The following is a 21,664-nucleotide window of genomic DNA, read 5'->3' on the forward strand; positions in this document are numbered from 1 at the left end:
GCTGTTTTTAGAATTTTATAGCTGTGACAGCCCCATGTTTTGTTCTTTGCAGTAAATTGTGTAGGTACTTAGTTGAAGACTCACAGTTGAATTTTTTTGTTGTAATTCTTTATAGTTGTTCAAAAAAGAGACTTTTTTTTTTTTTTTTTTTTTTTGAGACAGAGTCTTGATCTGTCACCCAGGCTGGAGTATAGTGATGTGATCTCAGCTCACTACAACCTCCGTCTCCCAGGTTCAAGGGATTCTCCTGCTTTAGCCTCCTGAGTAGCTGGAATTACAGGTGCTTGCCACCACACCCGGCTAATTTGTGTATTTTTTTAAGTAGAAACAGGGTTTCACCATGTTGGTCAGGCTGGTCTTGAACTCCTGACCTCATGATCCGCCCGCCTCGGCCTCCCAAAGTGCTGGCCTCGTGTGGCTGAGACTATTGTTTTTGTTAAATAGGTCAACATTGAAATTTTATTTAGTTTATAGGGGATGATGATACCAGTCAGTTTTGATAGAAAACTATACCATTGTGAGGGCTTTGCCCAGTATTTCAGGTTCTGGAACCTAGATGGCTTAATTTGTCATAGGTGGGGAGCTTTGACATCTATACAAGGGAGTGCGTTGAATCACTTGAGTTACTTGAAAGCACCTTGCTCTGTTTCTGACATGTGATAGGGACACCGTAAATGTTCATTGAACCTCAGATAACTTCTGATCTTGTGGTTCTAAAATTCTCTTTAGTTGATCAATGAAAATAATGTAAAGCATTTATATTTTAATATTGGGATACATTTGAAATTGTAAATGTAAGTTTACTTGTTTGTAATGTCCCTTTCCAAATTAATTGGTTGTAACAATTAATTGATTACACCTAATCATTTGTAAGAAGAGTTACGGCCTATTTCCAAGAATTTTTTGCTTATTCTGATGTCATGTAAGTGCTGCATTACTTAATGCCAGATGCATATCTTGTGAAAAAGGTTAGCATTAAACAAAAGTATTTAAGCTTTAGTATGTTACTGAGACAGATGAAGTGTCCATTTTTTCTTTTATTGTGTGCGTGAAGTATGGGGATTACAAGCAGTCGTTTTTATGTGCTTTTCAGTTTTTCATATACAAAGATGATGTTAATATTAGCTCATTTACATTTTGAAACTTTTGTAACAGTGATATAGATTTGCACTGCATAATTCACGTTCTGTCAGTCCCCTACACACAGTTGTGAGGTAACTGGTTAAGAGGGCACTTTGTTTCAAAGTTAGATGATCCAGATGAGTATTGAATCTATAAGCTTAGCTTTGTTCATTATCGTGAGGTTCTGATCAACAAAACAGTTCAACAGAGAACCATGCTGTGCTCTCATTTCCGCTTGAAAATAAACCTTTTAGAGGTAGAAGGTACAAACATGCATATACACATGCACCAATAAAAAAAGGAAATTGTGTATGGTTATTAAGGTAGAGTTGAAACAGGAAATAACGTGCTTTTATAAGTGATTTAAAATAATTCTTTTAATAAAATTTTCAGAAGTACATGATATCCACATGGAAAATTAAATGTTTTATGAAATAAACTCCAATCAGTAGACCAGTTAATGGCTTTTATTTTTTATTTTTTATTTTTTTTTTTGAGACAGAGTCTCACTCTGTCGCCCAGGCTGGAGTGCAGTGGCCGGATCTCAGCTCACTGCAAGCTCCGCCTCCCGGGTTTACGCCATTCTCCTGCCTCAGCCTCCTGAGTAGCTGGGACTACAGGCGGCCGCCACCTCGCCGGTATTTTTTAGTAGAGATGGGGTTTCACCGTGTTAGCCAGGATGGTCTCGATCTCCTGACCTTGTGATCCGCCTGTCTCGGCCTCCCTAAGTGCTGGGATTACAGGCTTGAGCCACTGCGCCCGGCCAATGGCTTTTTAAAAAGCACTAATGACTTATTTACTTAGGCTATATAAATTTAGGTTAGATAAATCTGAAAAAAATTTATTTATAAATCACTCAAATTTTCCCAGTGTTTCTTACCTCTAACCTATTTAGTTTATACTGGTAGAGTGGTTCAAAGTGTTAAAGTTAACCAAATTTAAAATTAAATATGTATTCATATGGTTTAGTGTCTGAATGTATTTAAATTAGGGCATATTTCCTAAGAATAGCAGTATATTAAACTAAAAAAAAACTAATAAAAGATACTATTGGGTTAATTAAAACTTGAAGTGCCTTACCTTGAACTCCTGGGTGTATACACCTATAACATGTTACTACTCATTCATGGTTTTTTGCAGTGCAGTGCTGTACCCACTTATTCTGGATGTAAAAGATAATTTTGTTCATGATGGGACTGTGGTTTAGCTGTCTTTTGTTTTTTAACTGTTTTCTTTTTTGTTTGTTTGGTTTCTTGTCTTTAGAAAAGACAAAACTATAAAAAGAGGCACAAAGAACTGAATACAACTATTTGGATATATCCCAAATGCAGTTTATATGACTGTAAGTTAGTAGTGGAAATCTTTTATTGCTGACTATACATTTCAGATATGTCAGATGTGTAATCCAGAGAGTAAATTCACTCACTGTATTTTCAGTGATATTTTAAAATTTCTTTATCAGTATAACCATTCTGTTCTAGACACGTTGGCTGTATTATAAAACATTAAGCAAACAGGCACTAAGTTAAATATTGTAGCAGTTGAAATTTTAACAATAATCTTTCAGTTTTACACAGTTAACAATCTAGCTCAAATCTATTGATACCCTTGGAACTACCCTGTAAATTCCATCCTGTGCTTTTGAAAAGGTTGCATAATTTCTTTTCTTTTTTCTCTCTTCTTTTCTCTTCCTCTTCCTTTTCTTTTCTTTTCTATTTCCCTTTTCTTCCTTTTTCTTTCACAGAGTCTTGCTATATCACCCACGCTGGTCTCCACCTCCTGGGCTCAAGCTCTCCTCCCACTTCAGCCTCCTGAGTAGCTGGGACTACAGGCGTGTGCCACCAGAGTTAATTCATAATTTCATTAATAGATTTCAGATTTAGTCATTGAACAGATGTTTGAGTAACCCCAAATTAGGCTCTTTGATGAATACTGAGATGTGAAGGTGTAGTTTCTGCTTTAAGGAATTTATAGTCTATCAGTTTATTTTGTTTGCCACAGCCTGTCATGTGTTTTATAAATCACTGTTGTATTTTCATGATAGAGTGAAAATAGAATGATACTCATTTTTTTAAGTAAAATAAATTGTGAGCATTTCAAATTCTCTTAGTTGGTGAACAGCTATTTCGGTGGTCTTGTTTTCTAATAGCTTATTAGTATTGGACCAAATCAGTTTCCCAGTTGTTCAAAATAGAGTTAAATAAGAATTTTTTCCTTTACTGCCTGTTTTACTTCAGTCCAACACTTATTTTTAGTAAATAGCTTTTCTGCATAGGTATACATACATACACACACATACACATATGCCTGTATATACAGACATTGTAGGGAAGTTGTTTCCTGGTTCAGCTAGTAATTTCAATTCTCTGTTTAATGTCAGAAGTTGTTTTGTAGAATGGCATGTTAATATTTTTTTCTACGCTGATTAGAATCATCCTTTGCCACTAAAGTCAACTATCTGCTAGGACAGAAATGTGCAAATAGACAACATGCATAAATGTGCATTTTTAGTGACTGTTGTTAGCTTGACAGTTTTATTTTCAAGATCTTCTTCTCTCCCAACCTAATTATGATGTGCTTATAAGGCAACAATAATATATTTAGTTAGTTTGCAAAATGAGAATAATTGTTCTGGTTTTTCCATTTTTGCATGTTTTGAGTTTGGATTAATTGGATATGTATTATTCTCAGTAGACGTATATAATAAAATAGTCCATTTAATTGTGATTCTTTCTTTTGGAACATTGGCTGACTTTTAGATAGTGGACCTTGTGCAGTTTCATAAATACAGGTACTACTGAGTTTTGGATGACATTCTTTACACAACCTAAAAGTAAAGGTGAGCATAATAGAAGCTGGAAACAAGCTTCTGGGCATAATAGAAGCTGGAAACAAGTCTGACATTTTCTTTGCACTAAGAAATGTATTTCGTATTCCAAGTAATATGCCCTTGTTAGGTTCAGGATGTTTTTCAGTGGTTATAACTGCTTAAACATTATTTTTTTCTGTTTAAAGTAATTCATGTTATACTGTAGCAAATTTTGAAAAGAATGTTAAGTGTAAAGAATAAATTGAAAACATCCATGATCCTATCATTCAGAAAAAATTACTGCTAATCTTTTAATATACATTTTTCCAGTTCGTTCCTTGCATGTACAGATTTTTTATTTATTTATTTATTTTTTTACGAAACTTAGAATTATAACTTTATATATACTATTTTGATCCTACTTTTTTTTTTCCTGAATGGGATGTTGGTCTCCTAGTTTGAGACTTTACGGTTGATTCTTTATAATATTACTATTTTAAATAATACTGGAACAGACATTTTTTGTACATGTATCTTTGATTGCATCTCTGTTTTTTTTTTCTTCTTGTAGGATAGATTCCCAGAAGTGGGGTAACTGGATCAGAGGGTGATTACCCTGTGTATAAGAGTATGTGTCTCACTGCACCTTCAATGGCATTGAGTAGGTCAGTTTTTACAATCTTTGCCAATGTGATAGATATCTGTTACATTCTTGGGGGGTAATGGCAAAAATCCTCATATTAATAATGTGTAAAACCATCATAGCGTATGAAAGAAATTTGCAGTTATCTTCCAAAAAACTTATTGAAATGAGTTTCTTTAAAAATATTTTAGGTAAAAGTAATCTGTGACAAAAAAAAATTACCATAAAGTTGCAATTTGAGCATTTTTTTGGAGAGCTAAAATTTTAATATTCTTTTATTAAAATGACAAACATGAGAAAGCTTGTTTTATAGTATGTAATAAGTAGAAATATTATGTAAAACTAAATTATTTCAGATAGATGAAGGGGTTAGTCACATGGTTCTGACTTTAAAAACAAAAAATCTGTTAGTGTTTAGAGCAGTAGCTCTGGAGTTAGGCAGCCTGGGTTCGTGTCCTTGCTTTGCCACTCACTAAGTATATGATTTGAGGCAACCTGCTAAATATGTGTATGATTTTATTTTTCTAAACCTTGGCTTCCTTATTTTTATAAAAGGAGAATAATAATATCTACCCCATAGGATTGTTGAGAGGATTAGAAATAATGCGTAAGACCCCTTGGCACATTTAATAAAAACTAGCTATTTTCATTAAATTTGTTTTTTCTGACAGTCTCCTCAAGGGCAAGAAATATCTCATTTTTGTGTTCTTGTTTACATGAATAAATACAGAAATGCAAATGGGCTGTGGTGAGCAGTGGCAGCAGGAGGGGAATGGTGGACATTCTTTGTGGTAGGAATGGCATGTGCCAAGATAGAAGGAAAGTTCAGGAGAAGTTGGAGGACAGGTGATTAATTTGACAGAAGCCTAGCTTTTGTATAGTTAGAAAATATGGAGATAAGGGAGAAATATGGAGATTGGAGCTAGACTTGTAAGTCATTGAATGCTAGGTTGGTAAGCGTAGACTTTTTCAGGAGTGCAAGCTTTGGTATGCGGAAAATGACTTGATAAAAGCATTCATCAAAAAGCAGATGAATTTGCTTGTAGAGTACAGAATGATTTGAGGAAGGAAGAGGTTGAAGACAGGGAATCTGGATTAATAGTAACACAGGTAAGGTAAGATCTGAGGGTTTAAAGGAAAACAGGGAGGGTTTGGGGGAAGTGCTTAGGCTTCATGGTTGTGAAGATCTATGCAATCAATTTGGAGATTAAATTCAAAAGAAACAGTCTAGGCTTATATGCAGTTAGGCAGCCTTTGAGAGAAGATGGGACTCAGTATACTTCGGTTGTTACTATTGTTTTTTAAAAAATTGAAGGATAAAACATTCCGAGATTCCTATCATTTCATCAGTGAAAAGCATATATTTATGCGTTTAAAAATATATATGCACAATCTCCTGCAGTAATTTTATTTAGATAGCATTTTGAGTTCCTGATTAACAGGATATCCTCGCTTTTAGACTTTGTATTTCTGGAGGTATTACCTTAAAACTCTTCACTGTAAGGTGAAATTCTTCTGCATGTGGTTTTTGTAGCGTTTGTGATTGCTGCAGGACTTTAAAAACACCAGTCGTGTGAGCAGAGGTGATGAGAAGTGAAATATAGACTTCTTGTTTGTTAAGTAGCTTCTGAGTAAAATATAGAAGCAAAAAAATGGGAAATTGGGTGTATGATCTTTAGAAAAACATTACTTTTAGTATTCCTGTTTTCTCCTTCACCCCTGAATTTTCCTAATTAAAAAAAGAGAGTTTGCAGATGCCATTTTTAGTCATTCTAGTACCTGACTAGGGCTCTACTCATATTTTCCACTTGACTGAATAATATAAAGCAAGTTAGCTGGAGGTTGATATTAATAGTATTTCTTTTTGACTACTAAGTAAACTCACATGAACTGTGAATTGTTTGCTCGCTATCTTCAATGGGGAAAAGAAGCAACCACCAATTTAAAAAAATACAGGCTTGTGTTTGCATTTTTTAAAACAGTGAGTTGTCATACCTTTTTTAATGTTTCTTTTAGTTTCTAAATATTGCCTAAATTCAAAATAAAGTCCTTATTATTTTACTCAAATCTCTTCCCTTTAAAAGTATTTGAAAATTATTTTAAATGAATAAGCAAATGTAACTCATAGTGCTCATCATAGTGTTGGGGATTGTGTGCGTGTGACTTTTTTTTTTTTTGCTATGCGAATCTGCAAAAGCCCAGATCTGGTCAACTGAATGAAATTTCATTTACTAAAGGGGCTTCAGATATTCAAAACGATGATTTAACGTCTACAGACTATGAGTCTCTTCTGAATAGGTTTGAGGATACTTCTGCCTGTTTGTCCAGCAGAAATCTGAACTATAGTCATTCTCTCCCCATCACTCCTACTCCTTAAACTATAGCTGAGAGAATAGCATAGTCCTTAGTTTGGGCCATTCTGGCATTGTCACTATGATGGACTGTTGTCTTACATTTTTAGAAATGTGCTTGCATCTTGACAGAAAAAATAAATTGCTAAATTAAGTAGCTAGCAGTTTATGGTATACTGTTATAGTTCATTTAATTTTTATGTAAGGTGACATACGAAGTGTCTGAAATGTGAATGGAGTATTATAGCCTTCTATCCCAAAGGATTAAAATAAAAGAAAATGAAGCCTACTGGTTGAATAAAATATTATGTATATTTTTCTGTATCAGAAGATTTTTTTCATACTCCTTTTGAATCAGCAATTTTGAATGCTAACTATAAATTCTTGACTAAGAAATCAGTTATTCCCTACTGTAATAATAAACAGTTTGGTTACTCGTCCAACATGTATTTATTGAGTGATTATTGAGTGCTTGATACTATTCTAGGAACCAGAGATTTAGCAGTGAATAAGATGTGCTTTCATGGCAATTGTTATACCACTGAAGGGTTGACGATCGTAGAGAAACACAGTAGAAAAACAAGTAAATAAGATAATTTCAGAGGTCCTAAATGCCATGAAGAAACTGTAGCAAGATGAAATGATAGAGAATGATGAAAGGATTTTAAATTGAGTGTTGTGGAAAAGCTCACTGAGATGGTGAAATTTAATTTAATGTGGCACCGAATTACAAAATGCCAGACACGTAGCGGTATATAAGAAGAATGAACCAGGCAGAGGGCCCAGTTGGTGCAAAGGCCCTAAAGTGGGAAGCAGGTCATCGTGTTTGAGGAAGAACAAGAAGACCCTTGTCATCACAAGACTAGGAAAAGCCTGGTAGATGAGGTTTATATTGAACAACTCACCGGATATTATTTCTCTTTATGGGTAAATATATGCAACTTGTGAATTTGAAGATGGTGTTACTAATAATACTCATTTAAATCTGTAGGGTAACCAGTAGTTTTTCTAGACATACAGAATCACTGATTTATGGTCCATAAATTATGTTTTTCCCAGGGATCTGCAGAGATAAGAAGGAATTATGATTAGTGTTACAAAAGGCCAAATGAAAATTGTGCATTTACTCTAAATAGATTTATACAGGTAAAATATTATGTATCTTTTCTTTGACCAATGATTATATTGACTCAAATCATTATCATACATTGTAGCGATTTGCAGATTGTTAAGGAAATAAAATATTGTACTTATCCCTTCAAGATCCTAGCATTGGGTTTTGTTAGTTTTTAAGTCTTTGGCAAGTTGAGAATTTTTACTTGTGTGATTTTGATTAACTTTTACTTATGTGATTAATAAGATGTCAATGCAGTTGGTAGACAAAAATCTTTAAAGACACGAAATCCATGAAAGAGAATAGAGTTTTTTTGTAGAAAGGTTGGGAGCCATTGATTAATGTCCTATCTGTAATGAACCTACAGGGAGAAGGGAATCATGTTTTTGAGTGTAGACCCCTTATATCCTATTTAATTTGCACAGTAAATCTATAAAGTAGATATTGTTATTGTTCAGTTTTTTACAGCCAATGAAACTCAAAGTAATTATATAATTTGTGAAAATTTACACAGCTCCAATTATAGAGGATCATGTGGATGGTAAACTTCCAGAAGAAGGAACTTTTGCAATACAAAGCAGAAAATAGGTGATCAATACATACTTGTATCTTGCTTAAATGTAAGCATGAATGAATGAGTAAATGACAGGAGACTGCCTCTATCCCTATACTGTTTTCAGTGAGTCAGACCATTTTTCTCCTAAATGAGTCTAGAAAATTTCTTCAAAAATAAAGTGACTTCACCTGTCTTTTTTTTCATAAATCATATGGTAAAAATCCTGAGGAGAGAAATAAAGACCAAACACTTATAAAGTATAATTTTCTCTTAGGCTTTGTTAACTGAGTAATTTGTAGAATTTTCAGCTTTTAAAAAAAAGTCTGGTTTGCACCATAGTGTTCATTATCAATAACCTCTTTTGATTCTGTTTGTATCTTAATTTTTTTTTTTTGGTAACCATTTAAGAATTTAGTATTCTGAAATGAAGTGATGGAATTACAGTAGTCCAGATGTTTATGTAGCCAGCATTAGTTGTCTACCTAATATCTATCGGTCTGTGGGGAGTGGGGCAGGGTTGCTGGCATGTGTTTGTTTCTGTCTTCTATTAGAATATCAAAGTGTGTTATTTGTTGCTTAGAAATATGAACTGATAATTCTTGGTCATTTAATGGTTAGTAGGATAAATGAGGGGTTTTTTTTTTTTTTTTTTTTTTTAACTAACTAACTAATGTCTATACCCAGGCAGAATAGGAGTATGAAATCTCTCAACCCTGTGTTTATAAAGTTTCTAATCCTTCAGATTAATTAATATCTTAATAAGTTTTAAGTTTAGTATTCTTTTAAATGAATATTTAAAATTAGGAATGGATACCTAAAGGATGAAAGTAAATGTAGGTAATTGAGAAATTGAAAGAAATCTGAGTAAGTTTGAGAAAGGAACATAATTATGATACAGAATTTACCATAGGGGAGTAACACACAGAAGTTGACGTGCTAGACTGGAAAAGGAATTTATTTTCCCAAAAAAGAGAAATGAAATTGATGGAATGAGAGCTAGGAGGAGGTAAATTATGGTTGAAGGAATAGAATACTTTGGATTAGATATTGGAGCCCATGGCCGGGCACTGTGGCTCATGCCTGTAATCCCAGCACTTTGGGAGGCCGAGGAGGGTGGATCACCTGAGGTTGGGAGTTTGAGATCACCCTGACCAACATGGAGAAACCCCGTCTTCACTAAAAAAAAATACGAAAAAACTAGCTGGGCGTGGTGGCGCTTGCCTATAATCCCAGCTACTTGGGAGGGTGAGGCAGGATAATCCCTTGAACCTGGGAGGCAGAGGTTGTGGTGAGCCAAGATGGCACCATTGCACTCCAGCCTGGGCAACAAGAGCGAAAGTTCATCTCAAAAAAAAAAAAAAAAAAAAAAGATACTGCAGCCTACATGGACCTTCAGAGAGTATATGATTACTCTGTCACCATTTGTGGCAGTGTAATTACTACTTCGTGAGGTATGGTGTCTTGTTGGTTTGAGTTGGAAGGACGATAAACCTAGATCAAATGAAGAGGGTTGTTGTGAAGAAGGAACATATTTTAAAATTTGTTTCTCGTTGTCTGAGACTTGTTACGACAGGTCTATGAAAGATAACTTTATATGATATTTTGCTTCTTGGTATCCGCAACGTGTTGGTTTTTAATTTTCCCTGGTGGATTTCTGTATGACAGATTTTAGACTGCCCTACTATTGCATCTTGCTGTTCTCCATTCTAATCATACAATTGATTTAGTAATGACATACATCACCCCCAGCATGAAGTTTTTATGCTTCAGAAAATTGTTTGGCATACAAAGTGCAAGTATCAATTTGCTCTGTAGATGTGTATCTGTAAAAACTGGTGTGATTAATAAGGATATCAGATTAACTTAAGAAAAACCATTTGGGAGGGAGAATATTATAATCAGGCAAACCTTTATTTGCATGTTTAGATTTTCATATATTAGGTTATTTTGGTAGTGTTTCTTTTACATTCAAATGGTAAGAAGCCTGGGAGTTTAGTATCTCGAAATTGGTCTAATAGCATGTAATCTTTTAAAAAAGTTTCTGTGTCGGCCGGGCGCGGTGGCTCAAGCTTGTAATCCCAGCACTTTGGGAGGCCGAGGTGGGCGGATCATGAGGTCAGGAGATCGAGACCATCCTGGCTAACACGGTGAAACCCCGTCTCTACTAAAAAATATGAAAACTAGCCGGGCGAGGTGGCGGGCGCCTGTAGTCCCAGCTACTCGGGAGGCTGAGGCAGGAGAATGACGTAAACCCGGGAGGTGGAGCTTGCAGTGAGCTAAGATCTAGCCACTGCACTCCAGCCTGGGCGACAGAGCGAGACTCCATCTCAAAAAAAAAAGAAGTTTCTGTGTCTTTTTGAATACTTAGTTTCACACCTAGGACAAACCTCAGTTGTAAAACATCCCTTTGAATTTTAAATTACTGTTTAATAACTTCTGACTAGTATTTCACTAAGTGTTACAACTTTTACATTAGAATATGATAGCGTTATAATTCAAGAACCAACCAAAATCTGCAGTAGAAACCATGGGTTGGAGGGTTTTAGTTGATATACTCATCCTGTTATTCCCATTATGCTTCAGACTTGGACTGCTGTCACAACAGAGCATGCTTGAGATTGTGTCACCACTCAGTGCCATCTGCTTACATGTGTACATAAGCTATAGTAGGCCTTAGATACTGGACATAAAGAATCATTGTTTTGTGGTTTTCTTAACTGACTCTGCTTAAGTTCTAGTGTTCTAGGTTGAGCCTGTGGTCAGTTTTGATCTTTTGCGTTTATAACAACACTCCCATAACCACGCATTCAGTGTCCTCTGTGTGTTGGCATACCAAAGATGGACATTTGAAGTTTTTAATAGTGCAAAGAAAATGGCTATTTAATCAGTAAAATTTAAAGGTGATTTTTAAAAACTTTCAAATATTTGAGAGAGTGCCCTTTATATGAAGGACCAACTATCTCTTCCCACCCTGGTTAATTTTCACAATATAATAAACTATTTTTTAGTTATATAGGCCAAAATGTTTTATAGAAAATCAATCATAAAATTGCATTTGTCTGTGCTGTTTTTAAAAAGTTCTCTATTGTTATTGGTAAATGCAGAATACCAGTGTTTACATAGTATGATTTTAGTACTTATTTTTAAAATATATATCTATTCATGTGTAGAACATAGGCTAAAAGGAAACACCAAAAGACCTAGATTGTTATCTCTGATGTGTGGGTTATAGATACTTTACATATTATATATTATATAATATACATTATATATATATATATTTGCCATGTTGCCCAGGCTGGATTCCAATTTCTTCTCCCATTCTGAATATATATATTATGTATATAATATAATAGCCTTGCTTTAAAAAAATTGAATGCTTTTTCTCCTTTAATCTCTCCTTTAATCTTTTCATATAAAGAATTACATTAATTGATTTGACTTCCTTGTATTTAATCAAACTTGAAGTCCTTCAGTGAACTCAGGTCATGTTATACTTTTTTTTTTTTTTGGACACTGCTAGATATTTTCACATATGTTCATAAAGTAANATATTATATAATATATATTATTATAGGTTATATGATATTTTATTTCCCTTGTTAAGCCTTATGAACTTTACATTCTTTTTATTTATTTATTTTATTTTTTTGAGATGGAGTCTCCCTCTGTCGCCAGGCTGGAGTGCAGTGGTGCGATCTCAGCTCACTGCAGCCCCCACCTCCTGGGTTCAAGCAATTCTCCTGCTTCAGCCTCCTGAGTAGCTGGGATTACAGGCACGCACCACCGCGTCCAGCTAATTTTTGTATTTTTAGTAGAGATGAGGTTTCACCATGTTGGCCAGGATGGTCTCAGTCTGCTGACTTCGTGATCCACCCGCCTCGGCCTCCCAAAGTGCTGGGATTACAGGCGTGAGCCACCACGCCTGGCCTGTTCGTATATTTTATAATCAAACTAAGAGTTCTAAAATGAATTTATTATAGAGTGTGAAATTAAATTTAATGAAGCTTTTAAAGATAAAGATTCTTAGGTGATAAAATGAGTTAAAGGTTTTACAAATAAATAGGATTTCTGAAGTGGAATTTTATGTTATGGTAAACATTTTTCCTTTAAAACTAAAACAAACACAAAATTAAGTTGCCATTTTCTGGGCGTGGGGATGAGAGAAATAGGAAAGGTTTTGTACTGTTGTACCTTGCCTTGGAAACCTTTTGATTCTTCCAACTCAGATTTGCTTCAGTTACATCATATGCTGTTTTATGGATAAGTGTTTAATTATAGGATTTAAACTTATTTATATAAATGGTATGCAAAGTCTTGCTTTTAATATTTGGTCATTTGTATTTGTGGTCAGCAGGCAAAACACTTGGCAAAAGTTTGCATGTAGTGCCTACCAGTTTTTCTCAGTTTTCTCATCTATCAGTGGAAAAAGAACAGTATCTGTATCTTAGACTTGTTTGAGGATTAAATAAGCATGCCTGAGGTACAAGAAGCACTTAAAATTATTGCTGCTGTTATTACCTCAAAGTTGGGATTGATGTTTCTTTGTTTCCTTTGTATTTTGTTTTGTTTCTGAAACAGTGTCTCACTCTGTCACCTAGGGTGGAGTTCAGTGGCTGCAATCTCTGCTCACTGCAACCTCTGCCTGCAGGGTTCAAGCAATTCTCGTGCCTCGGCCTCCCAAGTAGCTGGGATTATAGGTGTGTGCCACCACACCCAGCTAATCTTTTTATTTTTAGCAGAGATGGAGTTTCACTATCTTGACCAGGCGGGTCTTGAACTCCTGACCTCTGACCTCAGGTGATCCCCCTACCTCAGCCTCCCAAAGTGTTGGAATTACAGGTGTGAGCCACTGTGCCTGGCCGGCATTGATGTTTCTATGAAACTGAGGTAAAAGATCCCTAGGGACTGGAACAATATATTATGCCGTGTATCCCCTGTTTTAGTCAACCCTGTGTATTCCCCATTAATTAAGTGGAACCATTAACCCCTCACTTAGGTAGTTTCATTGTTTATGTATACAATGAATCTTTGGCATTCATGACTTAATAGATTAGACCTAAAATATTTAGCATGAAAAATTTATAATCTGGTATAGGCAGAATTTTGAATTCAAGGCTGATGTGCTGAACAAGTCTGTTAACTAGAGAATTGAGTATAGCTGACAGTATCCCAGTTTTTATTACCCAACAGTAACATGACTTTTGTTCTCTACTTAATTTTCACCATAGAATTAAAAACTGTTTCTTTGTGAATATGGTGCCCAGAGAAAGTCTGATTAAATGTAAATCTTTGAATTCATTAAAGGGAAGGAGTGAGTTTACTGGGAATTTCTAGATTTCCAGGCTCTCACATTATTTCTATTACTTCAGTACGTAATTTTTTAAATCTCTCAGGCCAAATTAAAATATATTTCCTGTCTAGATTTCATATTTCCACGGAGTGGTGTGATGATGTAAGTGTGCTTCATTTAATAAAAGCTACTCTGGTATACCTTGTAACGCTGCTTGCAGAAATACTGATTTTATGGGTCTGGGATAGGGCTAGGGTACTATATTTTACTCCTGTGGGTGATCCCCAGATGATTCTGATGAGATACTTTTTCAGTTTATTTATCTCTGTATTTTCATTTTATTAGTTTTAAAAAATGCTTTGTGTTGTATTTTTAAAGCCATAGGAATAAAGAAGCACATTTTATATTTAATAATGAAAATTAATGATATGTCTTAGCTTTCCATGGTTATGTTTTGTTTTACCTTTTCAATTAGTTAAATGTGCGTAGATTACTTAAGTCAAACTCAAGTAATACCAAGTTCATTGTAGAAAAAAAATAAAGTACCAATTAGAGATTATTTCTCAGCCTTTTTAGATAGTTTTCTAATTGTCACCCTCATGAAATTTTAATGCCACAGATATAACTGTATATTTGTTTATGTATTGTATGTGTGTCTGTGTTTTATGCACTAAAAGAATAAGAATTTTTTTTTTTTTGCCCCTCAAGAGCCAATTTTTACCCCATTGGTGGTGATACTGCCCCTGTTGAGAATGCATGCAAGAAGCCAAAACAAAAAATCACGTTTAATTTTACCTTACAACTTGTTAATATTTTGGCATACATCTTTCTCAGTGATGTTCAATGTATATATGCCTTTTCTTTGATGAAAGTGAAATCAGATACATAATATTTCATGCACCCTTTTTTCTTAATATTTTGTGAATTTTCATGATAAATGAATATCTTTTAACAGTATCATCTGTAATGGATAAATACTATAGATGTATAATAGTATGTGAATTTGACATCATTTTTTAAAATGATTTTTCTATAGTTTTCAATTTTTTATTGTAAAAGTTCTATGAATATCATTATAGTTGAATTTTTCCATGCATCCTTAATTATTTCTACAGGATAAATTCCAAAAAGTAGAATTACTTCATTCTGTACATTTTAATATTTTTTGGTGTGTATGACTTAGAAAGTGAAAGTCCTTTTCCCCAAGGACAGCCACCATTAAAACGAATCTTTGTCTAGCCTTTTCCTGTATATATCCTAACATAAATAGCTATATATATTATTTATATAAAAACTACATATAAATAATTTTATATAGCTATATCTGTCTTTTAAAAAAGAAAAATAGATTGTTCCTTAACTATAGCAAGTTGCTTTTTTGCCTAACGCATTTTGCCTGAGAGATTTTGGTCATCTCATATCAGTATGTATAATTCTACCTCATTCTTGTAAGCTGTATGATACATAATAATTTGTCCATTCTTCTATGGGAGGTTCTTTTCTTTCCCATTTTCTTTTGCTTTTGTGTATGTCTTTGTTTTTAGCATAAATTCCCATTTGTAATGGAATTCTGGGTCATTTAAGAATTGAAAGTATATGTGCAGGTCTTTTTTTGTGTGTTTATTTTTCTTTCTTTCTTTTCTTTCTTTTTTCTGTTTTTGTTTTTGAGACGTGATCTTATTCCTACCCCTAGGCTGTGATGCTGTGGCAGGATCGTGGCTCGTTGTACTCAGGTGATTCCCCCACCTCAGCCTCCTGAGTAGCTGGGACTACAGATGCATGCCAACATGCCTGGCTAACTTTTTGTATTTTTTGTAGAGACAGTGTTTTGCTACATTGCCCAGGATGTTCTTGAACTCTTGGGCTCAAGCCATTCACCCACCTTTGCCCCACAAAGTTCTGGGATTATAGGCATGAGCCACCATACCCTGTGTTTTCTATTTTTTTCTTTCCTTTATTTGCCTACTCTGGTATTGGACCAGATTTTAATTACTTTTATATCAGGAAATATAACATGTTCTAATAAGTAGGCAGATAAGTCACAGTTGAATTTCGGCTAAGTGTTCTGGTTTTTATCTTTTTTTTTTTTTTAAGACAGGTATATGTATTTTAAATAGTCTAGAATAATACAGATTTTTGAGGACTTTTAGGGCCTGGCAGTAATTCAGAACTCTAAAAGCACATCAGAGTTGCATAGTGAACAAACAAGCTTTTGAACTGTGAGCTTTCTGGGAATACTTGGAACCATAACATTTCTGTCAAATATGCCTTTTAATCTTTGGTTTATTGATTGAAGTATTTTGGACTTACACTTTTTCTGCTATCAAGCTTTTATTCTTTTTAAAGGAGATATACTCTCTATCTTTTTTACATTTCTGGTAATGTATTTAGGTACATCATACTGTGTTGTTTCTGCTTATTTCTGTAGTTCTCTACTTATGTGTTACCTTCAGAGTTATACATACATTTTCCTGAGGTTTAGTCTAATATAGCTCAGAATATCAGAATAGATGTTATAGTAGGTAACACTTTTATGAATTAGAGTCTGAATTTTAAGAATCTGGTGTTTTGCTGGATTTATGTAGATTTCTTTATGAGAAAACAGTAAACGTTGCATAAGAATTACACTTTGCTTTTAAAGTAGAAATATGTTTCCTTTCTAAAACTAATTTTTTTCTGAGACTATTTTTTCTTTAAATGTAGCCACTCACAGCATTGTTGAAAATTTTAAATGTTGATTCTGATACTATTAGTAACTAATGTGAGCCTTTTTTTTTTTCGTTAGGACATACTGTCAGGTGAGATTCTCAAATGGTTTTAGTGTTCTGGAAGAGTTAGTTTACCTTTGTAATGAAAAATCTCTCCTGAGAGTACTACACTCACCACCAGGATGAAAACTAATCAAATAAATGTAATAAATGGTAGTCAGTACCCAGGCATTTCAGACAGCACTGTTTTCTGACACTAGCCTTGCTTGGAGTTGAGTTGTCACCACAGCTAGGTTAAGCTTATTGCAGAGGTTTACGTTGCGTTGGATTGTGGGTCTGCATCTGTCAAAGTGAAAAGCCAACTTCTTCCCTTCATGGTAGTGGTATGCTTTTTGCATGGTGTGTTTATGAAAATTAAATCACAACAATGATTTTGTGTGTCGAGGTTTACCATTTAGGTTAGAGATTGTATTCTTTGGTGCAAAATTTAACCTAAATGCTTTGTGTATGTACATGAAACTGAGTCCTTTATCTCAGAATCACAGCTGCAAACAAATGACAACCCATGCTTGAGCATTAACTCATTATCACTTAGACCTTTGGCCAAGCCTGTGATTGCTTAGATAAAGCCTTACCTACCACCATTGCCTACTTCTTTGTTTTTTGAAGACTGAAACCATAGAAAAACTTCAAATTCATTTAACTGAATAGTCCATGTAAGGGATGTTTAATTTATTTTTAGGACGATATTTGATTTTAACTAAATATTATGTGAGATTATTATAAGCGATTACAAAACTAGAATGTCTGATATTTTGTGTTTTATAAAACTTAAAATGTTTTCATTTTATTATTTCTCATTATTTAAAACATTTTTTCCTCAATATTGTGATAAATTAGTATCAGTAAGACTAATTAATAATAGCCATCTGATAGCAAGGATTCTTTAATAGATTTGTTAGAGTATACATCTTCACAGTACATGAAAGTGGAGAGATTTTATGTTTTGTGTAGTGACTAAAAGCAAGCTGTTTTCAGAAAAGTATCAAGTAATTTTTACTAGCCCTTTTTTATAATTATTTTCCTATTCAAAGTAATAATAAAGTAATCCTTGAGCATCCTTTAAGTCACATGGTTTTTTAATAATTCACTATTTTTGACCAGGCATGGTGGCTCACGCCTGTAATCCCAGCACTTTGGGAGGCCAAGGTGGGAGGATAGGTTGAGCCCATGAGTTTGAGACCACCCTGAGCAACATAGCGAGACCCTGTCTCTACAAAAATTAAAACAAAAAATTAGCAGGGTGTGGTGGCACATACCTGTAATCCCAGATACTCAGAAGGCTGAGTTGGGAGGATTGCTTGAGCATGAGAGGTTGAGGCTGCAGTGAGCCATGATTGCGCCACTACACTCCAACCTGGGTGACAGTGAGACCCTGTCTCAGAAAAAACATAAAACGCCACTATTTTTGTTAAGTAATATATTTTAAAAGGAATACAGGTAATGCCCTGAAAAGTACAGATCAAGAAGGCAAATGAGACAAAATAATGGTTTTCAGTTTGCTGTGTATCCTTACAGAAGTTTCCTGTAAAACATGCATATGTACATATATGCGTATATAGAAATAATTAGTTTTCTTTTATAATTCCTTTTGTTTTAAGTGTTCAGGTGTAGCAATGAGACATGAAGACTAGTTCTATATTAGCATGCTAGTAAATAAAAATTCCACTCTTCAGAGGTAAGTTTTGTCAAGTTTCTCTCATCTTCCTGCTTGCTCCTCCCTTCACTCTTAATTCTATTCTTACAACTCCTCTCCTTGAGAGGAGAGAAGTGTATAGTGTGGTGGGTTGCAATGCTGGCTTGGCTGTACATTAGATTTAACTGAGAGCTTTGAGAAATACCACATTCTGGATCCACCTTCCTGATTCTTAATTAATTGGTCGTAATGATGCAGGGGATGTGGGAGGAGAACATTCTTTATCTTAGCCTGCGTATAGAAGCTTGCCTCAGCTTTGGAGTTCAAATATGGTCTGTGGGAAAGCAATGGTTGAATCCAAGTGGCCGTCTTCCTCAGTTTCTCTGCCTTCTAGAAGGAAGGTGTGTGTGTGTGTGTGTGTGTGCGCGCGCACGTGCATGCACATAGGTCTTAGTAATCCTTTAAATTCTCTAAGAAATGTACCACTACAGATTTCTAATTTATTCTAGTATTGGTTTATCCATAGTGTTTGTATACTTCAATTCTAAAGAAAAACAATATTTGCACAGTACAGGTTAGATAGACAAGAAGATGACTGGTAAGGCAACTATAGTATTGTAGTTAACCACACTGATGCTAGAGCCACAGTGCCTGAGTTATAATCCTGGCTCCATAATTTATGTATGTTGAACTTGGACAAGTTAGTTTTAGCCTTTTTGCCTCATCTATAAAATGGGGACAGTAGACTGGGAGTGGTGGCTCATGCCTGTAATCCCAGCACTTTGGGAGGCCAAGGTGGGCGGATCACCTGAGGTTAGGAGTTCGAGACCAGGCTAACCAACATGAGGAAACCCCGTCTCTACTAAAAATACAAAAATTAGCCGGGTGTGGTGGCACATGCCTGTAATTCCAACTACTTGGGAGGTTGAGGCAGGAGAATCACTTGAACCCGGGAGGTGGAGGTTGCGGTGAGCCGAGATTAAGCCATTGCACTCCAGCCTGGGCAGTAAGAGCGAAACTCCGTCTCAAACAAACAAACAAAAAGGGACAATAATCCCCACCCCATGGAAATATGAGGATTAAAAATACTAGATGTAAAGTGCTCAAAACAGTATTTTATGCATGGTAAATGTACAATAAATAACAGTTAATTCGTTTATTCCTTTTCTTGTATTCTATTTTCTAACATTTCTTACCCTTTTCTTGCTCATTCCTCCTGAAGTTAATGCTTCCTCTGATAAACTAGAGTAGGTGTTAACTTTTTTTTTTTTGAGACAAAGTCTCGCTCTGTCACCCAGGCTAGAGTGTGGTGGTGTGATCTTGGCTCACTCCCGGGTTCAAGCGATTTTCCTGCCTCAGCCTCCCGAGTAGCTGGGACTGCAGGCGTGTACCACCACACCTGGCTAATTTTTGTTATTATTAGTAGAGACGGGGTTTCACCACGTTGATCAGGCTGGTCTCAAACTCCTGGACTTGTGATCCGCCCTCCTCGGCCTCCCAAAGTGCTGGGATTATAGGCGTGAGCCACTGTGCCTGGCCAGCTAACTTTTTGTAAGGGGCCAGATAGTAAGTACTTTAGGATTTTGGGGCCATATGGTCCCTGTTGCAAATATTCAACTCTGCTGTTATAGGGTAAAAGCAGCCATTTATATAAGCAAATGAGAGTGATTGTGTCTCCTTTATTTATGGACACTGAAAGTGAATTTCATGTAATTTTCACGTTATAAAATATTTTCTTCTGTTTTTTTTTTTTTATAACAACATGCAACAATATAAAAACAGTCCTTGATTCACAAGCTACACAAAAAAAGACACTGGCCCAGATTTGGCCTGTGGCTCATAGTGTGCTGATCCCTGAAGTAGGGTAAACGAAGCTGCACATTCTGATAACTATTTTAGGCATCATCTCTTTCTTGGGCATGCCTTCATTTTTTAATTTCTCTGTACTTTGGGAGAATCTAGAAGGTCATTTTTTGGCATCAAGTTTAAAACTTTAAAATTCTACTCACAGCTTTGAGCTTAAGCTGTTTATTAGCACTATTTGAAACAGTGAAACTTTGTGAACTCTCTCCTCAAACAATGACATATATAACTGTATTTAGGGTTCTTTGGTTGCAAGCAAAAGAACCATCATGGTTCATTGGAGATTTTATTCTTTGGTGCAAAATTTAACTTAAATGCCTTGTGGGTGTACATAAAACTGAGTCCTTTATTTCAGAGTCACAGCAGCAAGCAGATGACAACCTGTGTGTATCGTCAGCAGTAGCATGCAGTAGGTATTCTCTCAGTCAGAGAACTGGGCAGATACCTACAGAACCTGTAAGACGATGCACCCATTTACACACCATATACACACACGCATACATTATGTAAATCAAGAGATTTATTTCAAGGAGTTGGCTTATGTGATTGTGGGGACTAGAAAGTCCAAAATCTGTATGGCAGACCAACACATTGCAGATTCTCTAGGTGAAGCTGATAATGCAGTCTTGCAGTAGAATTTCTTCTTCAGCGAAACCTGAGTTTTGCTCTTAAGGCTTTTCAACTGATTGGATGAGGCCTACTCACATTATTAAGGATAATCTCCTAAAAGTCAGCTGATTGTGGATGTTAACCACATTTAGATAATACCTTCATGGCAACACTTCCATCCATTTGAATCACTGGGTACTATAGTCTAGCCAAGTTGACATGTCCAACTAGCCGTTACACGTTCAATATGTGTTTGTCCAATAAAAAGATGAACAAATGGCTAAAATGGTTAATTTAAGCAGAAAAGTGTTTATTTGGAGGATGTTGAATAACAGAATTTAAGTAAAAAGTGAGCACTTAGGCCTCAAGAAGTCCTGAAAAGAACCAGAGCAGTTTGCAGGGGTAGGGACCTAGGTAGTAGTAAAGAACAATGTCTTCAGTGTGCCACAGTCATAAAGAATCAGCTCTAGCCATTTTCCTTCCTCACATCACTCTAAGATTCAGCTTCCTGGGAAACTCAGCCTGATTGGTGTAGGCTGAGTTTAGGTCACATGTCTCCTTTGCCCAGTGAAAGGTGGGGACACCTTGATTGACATTCTCACCACAACTGCATTCAGGAAGATAAGGATTGTTTCCCAATAAAGTGTCACAATGGTGTTAGCAAAAGAAGGAGGAATACTAGACATGCACAAATAGCAGATGTCCACTTCACCAACTCTTGATATCTCACATAGATGGTCAGCTGATAAAACTAACATGGATGAGAGCCAGATTATGTAGAGCATTACAAGGCCTGATAATAAGCTTGGGCCTTGTCCTTTAGAATAATGGAACTTTTTTTTTTTGAGAGGGGGGTCATAGATCTCTTTGAAATTTTGAAATCTTGGGGCCACATATTGT

At 35.4% G+C, this 21,664-nt stretch overlaps 1 protein-coding gene across 2 annotated transcripts in view; it reads left to right on the forward strand.

The window, feature by feature from the left end:
- Positions 1-21,664, forward strand: part of RAP1A (RAP1A, member of RAS oncogene family) — a 94,555-nt gene that overhangs the window by 3,176 nt on the left and 69,715 nt on the right. Inside the window, exon 1 of one of the 2 annotated variants that reach the window (XM_017869681.1) lies at positions 4,510-4,596. The exons of the other annotated variant lie outside the window; for it this stretch is intronic. The gene's annotated coding sequence lies outside the window, so the exon portion shown is untranslated. Of the gene's footprint in view, positions 1-4,509; positions 4,597-21,664 lie in introns of those variants that run through there. 2 annotated transcript variants of the gene reach the window in all.

Source organism: Rhinopithecus bieti, unplaced genomic scaffold (genome assembly GCF_001698545.2).
Source record: "Rhinopithecus bieti isolate Rb0 unplaced genomic scaffold, ASM169854v2 scaffold_3040, whole genome shotgun sequence".
Taxonomy (NCBI): Eukaryota; Metazoa; Chordata; class Mammalia; order Primates; family Cercopithecidae; genus Rhinopithecus; species Rhinopithecus bieti.